Raw genomic sequence first — 6,037 nt, forward strand, 5'->3', positions numbered from 1 at the left:
CCACAGTCACAGGAAAGCGTTTGTCATCAAACATAGCGATAAAGGGGGCTCACATGGAGACCTCTGCCTCGTGTAGGATTCGACCGCACGGGCGACTGGAGCTGAACGGATGCGGCCGCTGTGTCGTGACTGCGCTGTGTGTGTGTTGGTGTTGCAGTCCTGACGCAGTGAGGTACACGCCACACTCGGGCTTTTCTCTCCACGCTTGTTCACTCCTTCTATCAGCTGTGAAATCTGAAAGGACTCCTCGTCCCCCACCCGCGCCGCCACACTGTGCGGAGTCGGGTCTCATCTTCTCTGCGACACGAGCCGAGGTGCAGCAGGCTGAAGGTTACAGAACTGCCCACTAACATTACCACAGTGAGAGATGAGAAAGGCATCGAGCTGTGGTGAGCTTCAAACCGTTTTAGACGCCCGGCCCAAAAGCCGAATTTAAGTAAACAGATGTGAAGCTGTTTAAACTCTCGCAGTGGAAAAATAACGACAGAAGCAGGCCGGTAATCCTGTTTTCAGACTGAGAGTGAAAATATGATTTGAAGTGAGGAAATATTTAAACGTTTTGTCTCAGCTGAGCTCCCGACCCAGAAGAGTCAGGTGCTGTGTTTAAACGATGAAGAGTCCTGTATGATCCAAACGCAGAAGTTATCACGTCCTCTGAGAACCTGAGGCATGAATTTAACTTTAATACAAAACTTTTTTTCTCATTTCTGAATCTGAGTTATGTAAAAAAAAAAAAAAAGTTTAATTACCAAACGCTGATATTTATAAAAAGGATCCTTCACGTTGGTCCAGGATCAACATCGTGTTGTCTGAGCATCAGTTAGCATTAGCCAAGACTTTGCTACTTAAACATTATCACAAGCAAACCGACACAAGCATCGTAAATGATAAAAGAACAATATAAAAGAAAATGAATAAAGAAAACAACGTTATGGTTACAGAAACAAAACGAACATGTCTGATTGGCTGGATCGGGACCAACGCTGTTATGATGATGCACCAACACACACCAGATACATCTCCGCCCTCCAACTAGTCGCAGTAGACACCTGCTGCTCCCTGAGCTTTATCAGAGCTTGCTTCCTATCAAAGGGGAGTTCTTTCTCCCCACAGTTGCTCACAGTGAATTGTCTAATTGTTGAGGTTCTCTCTCACATTCTGCAGGGTCTTTGCATTATGCATTACCCCGAGGTGAATATGATCGTGAACTGGTGAATAAATTGAAGTTGAATCACAATGTGGTAATCTATTTACATCCCATTCACGAGTTCACATTGTAGGAGAGAAGAAAGCGAAATCTCAGCAGAGAACTGGAAACCAGCTTGAGCTCACTCTGCCGAACCACAAAGTCTCATCAAAATTTATCAAGTGTTTCCAGTCAGAATGACTCAAATATTCGACCAAAAGTTAATTCTGAGTTTAAAAAACAAACAAATATGCAATAATTCAAATAATTCATCCTCAGCAGTGAATCAAAATGACTCTGATGACCACATTTTTATGGCGCTGATATTTACAGCTCAGACTTGAGTGTCTCAACAAAAGCTTAGCTCAACCACATGTTCACGTTCTGCTGTTAGCATTTAGCTCAAAGCCCCGTGTTTCCCACGTTTTTATTTAAACCTTAGTTATATTTTTTCCGACAAATTAAGAGATTTTTTTTAGTCAACCAAGTTTTTCCAGATTTATGCTTTTAACTTTAACACTCACAGTACAATGAAAGAGTTAGTGCGCCTGTAATGTTTCTTCCAGCCCACACTTGCTGTAAGTTGATCCCTTCCTAATGCAATTCCAATTTTGAGTAATGGGGGATAAGAGCCTTTGGCAAGTACAAGTTAGCCAAATCAAGTTGGCGTCGTCTAAAGATAGTCTCTTTAGCACGAAATTCCCTCCTAATGTTACTGTCATTCAGTAAAGACATATGAGGGAATGAAAGATAACATCTAACATCTGCTGAAAGTTCATCGGTTAACAATGAGACGCAGTGGGCTATAAATATGAGCTGGAGATTATGGTTCCCATCTGTAATATTGAACTTCTAATTGTTTCTGTACACTCTGGCTCGTGTACGTGAAAAGTGACACAACATTAGTAATTTTGCTTTTGTACAACACTCGACTGGATTTGAAACGAAGGATCTGGTAGCTGCTCACAGAACTCTCAGTGTGTGGTCCAAAGTGGACTTTAGGAGGGACCAGATTTGGTGCATTTGCAAAAAGAACAACTAAAGGAATCCTTTAGAGCAGGGGTCGGCAATCCTGGGCACGCGTGCCGAAGGGTTAACTGATGGCACGTCCATAGCTGGACTGCCCATCGGGCATTTGCCCGGTGGGCCGATGGTGATTTTTCGTTTTTATGGGCCGATGATCTTATTATTATTTATTTTGTAGTAACGGTATAAACAATGAAAGGTGGTGGATTGGCCAGATGCTGGAAGATTTGTAAAAATAACTCAGTTGTTTGGTGGTGGCTATGGTGGAGCTTCCAGCAGGTGGATGAGGGAAAGGCGAGGCAGGAGAAGGAGAGACCTGAGGCAGCCGCCGGTCCGAGTGTCAGGTGAACTGAACTCCAGGTAAGAAGTTATGACCTGCAGTCTATCTGGGTCAGATATAAACCAAGTTTAGGTGGAGTTTATTTTCGTTGTGCTGACTTTTTCTTCAGCTAGGATGGAAAAAGACACAAAGCTGGATTTATTCTGCGTCATTACGCTGTCAGCTGCCTCTTCTTCTCTCATTCTCTCCCCTCCCTCTCCTGTTTCTACTTCAATCATGAAGCTGATCAATGATCAGCTGATCGGCTTTTCTCTCTTGTTTGTTTATCGCCCACTTTGCGCCAGAAAGAGGAAACCAGCGGATGTCGCGCTAAACAACAGCAGCACGTTTAAGCTTGATCAGCTGTTGTTAGAATTTATTTAATATTAATTTCTAGTATCAGCTGATGTTTGCTGGAGCCACAGCTGTAAAGCTGCTGGTCATGATGTCGGTTTGGATATGTGGTGAGAGGGAAACATGAAGATGAAACCAGGAGATGTCCTTACTGAATCATCAGAGCTGTGATGGAGAAACAGGTTTACCTTTTAGGTGACATGAAGGAGTTGAAGTTATGAGCTGTTTCTGAGAGACAAATAACACCAGGATCCTTTTCTAAGCAGCTGACAGCTGGTGACTGTGCAGGGGCGGGTCTAGCAAAGTGTTGCCAGGGGGGGCAGGTAGGGCATTAACAGGGAGAGGGGGGGCACAAAGAAATACTTTTCTTTCTTATTCTCATTTAAAATGTCTCACTTTTAATAAATAATTATCTGAATCTTACAACCAAAGTTTTCCTCTGATGTAAAATGTATAGAAATCATACATATACCAACAAGACAGCGTACATCACTGTCACAACAGCGTTTGCATTCAAAGGCTTTATGGGGGGCCGGTCTCTCGTCAAAATGCCCGGGCCGATTTTTTGTCCCAGTCCAGCCCTGGGCACGACACGCAGTGAGTTAATCTGAGAAGGTGCATTAAAAAATAAATGGCCGGGCCAGCGATGCACATCGCAAATTAACTCGCATACACACATTAGTTGTGCCGCTTCTTAATGACGGTATCTTAGCTAACAACCCCAACTACCAGATTCAACTTGTAATTGGCTAAAAATAACTGAGAGGGACGTTGCTAGCTGGCAGTTTTTTCAAGCGACATTGAAATTTCCACATTCAGACACTTCAAATGCTTCAGCAGCTGTCCGCTCAGCGCAGCATCAGCACCGCGGAAATACACGAATACATCCGAAGACTCGAGACAGATCAAACCAGAAAGCTTTAATGAGCAGCTGGGTTTGCCTCGCATTAACTGGCTGAGTTAATACCAGTTAATGCGACACTAGATGGCACTCATCATCAGAAAGGTTGCTGACCCCTGCTTTAAATAAAAGGCAGGACGGATCCATACTTTTGTTCATGCCAAATTCTGATCCATCGTGTGAATAGTAGCGAAATTTGAGACGTGTTCTCAGCAACATTTTCACATATGCTCTGTGTAAACTGCAGGTGGACTCAAAGTTAAATGCATTTAGAGATGCACTTCTGCACGCCGTGGTTCAAACAGAACTACTGCAGGTTTGCTTAATGACGTCTACATTCCTGAATTTATTGAATTGCTGCCATGTGATTGGCTGATTAGATATGCGTTGGCAAGCAGTTGCACAGGTTTACTCAGTGGCTGGGTTTACTTAATAACGTAGCCGGTGTTTGTGATTCTGTTTTGGGGGATTCGTGCAGAAGACATTTAATGTTCCACCTGCACAGGTTCTGTGGTGATGAGTCGGAGCGATCCGTCCTCTACAACCTCTGTGGACAAGCATTCAAAGGTCGTGTTTGTGATGTACTGGCCTCTGTCACAGACAACCTCGCTGAGCGCAGGCGCTGACCGTCACCTCACTAGCTTAAATCGCTACTTTATGGGCTCAAAATGTGGTCATAAATATTTTGTACTTGTAAATCAGGATTTGTATGTGTAAAAAGAATTTGTGTGTGCGTAAAAAAGATTTGTATGTGTAAAAAGAATTTGTGCGTGGACTTAGCCAAAAAAACCCTGCAAGTTACAAGTACGAATTTTGACCCTATTTTTCTTCCTTTCATCCGATTGGTCAATGTCATGTCAATCACAAATTTAACTATCCAATCGGAGAGCAGATGGGTTTGGCTGTCGGAGGGGCGCCTTTTTTTTTGAACTGCAGGTCCTTGAAGGGTGATACAGTTTGAAGCTGGAGGATCTCTATATAAATATCCGATAGCAGCTAGGTCCCCTAACTTTCAGTAGCTGTTGAAAGGATAAAGTTGTGGTATATCAGTGGTTAGAAATACCGTTATTACTTTAGGATTAGTTTAACTCAAAGTCAGGGCTGACCCGGGACCATTGCTGTGAGTCACAGTGTGCAGCATAAAAGTCCTTTCACATCAGACGCAGGATGTGCTGCTAATGCTAACTGCTAACTAAAAGCAAAGGATCCAGAATTTGTTGCGCTGGCTGCTGAGCTCTGTGGGTTTTTGCAGCAGCTCTACCTGTACTAGATGCACCTGCTCCTTGTCGTTTCTATCTCTGACTTTATGTCCTCTACAAGAGTTTGGGTTTTTTTTGCTGGTTCTTCAAATGTTCAATAAAAACATGTATGCTAATTCATAACAAAGAAAGCTTTGTAATGAAGACTGTCATTTACAAAACACTGCCCGCCCCCACCCCGCGGTCCGCAGCGCTGTTGAAAAGGCTGTGGTAGTCCCTATATTAAACACGTAGACCTGTGACACAAAAATCACCAAACTCGGACGACCACAGACTGTTGTCCTTCGTGGTGATGAAGGAAAATGCTGGGTTGGCATGTAAAAGGGCATTTATTCACTTCAAAGACCTGCAGTTCAAAAAAAGCGCCCCTCCGACAGCCAAACCCATCTGTTCTCTGATTGGATTGTTACATTTGTGATTGACATGACATTGACCAATCAGATGAAAGGAAGAAAACTAGGGCCAAAATTCGTACTTGTAACTTGCAGGGTTTTTTTGGCTAAGTCCACACACAAATCTTTTCACAGATACAAAGCTGATTTACAAGTACAAAATATTTATGACCACATTTTGAGCCCATACTACTTCCCTCTAATGTCCGAGTCTCCGTGCGCTCGGTGTAACAGCCTTATTGAGCAAAGAGTTCATTTATTCCACAGGTCAATGTTTGACTTTAACTAGACTGCAAGCATGAATTTTACATGAATAAAAATTCCCGTTACCACTGATTAAAGAGGTTATAAATCCATCTTTATTTAAATTACATGAGATTAACAAGAAATTTAGGACACAGTTGATGTTATAATCGATCTCCATTCATCCACGCATGTGACTGAGACTGATGATCACTAATAAACAGAGTGAACACTGCGTGGATATGATCAGCAACAATCCACATGCCTGGCTTTAATTTCCTGTTCAGGAGGAGACGTTAGCGACCGTCCGTCACAGCGAGCCTTGTGCTGTGCAGCAGATATGACACAAGTTTGAAA

Source organism: Simochromis diagramma, unplaced genomic scaffold (assembly GCF_900408965.1).
Source record: "Simochromis diagramma unplaced genomic scaffold, fSimDia1.1 OVJJ01000802.1, whole genome shotgun sequence".
Taxonomy (NCBI): domain Eukaryota; kingdom Metazoa; phylum Chordata; class Actinopteri; order Cichliformes; family Cichlidae; genus Simochromis; species Simochromis diagramma.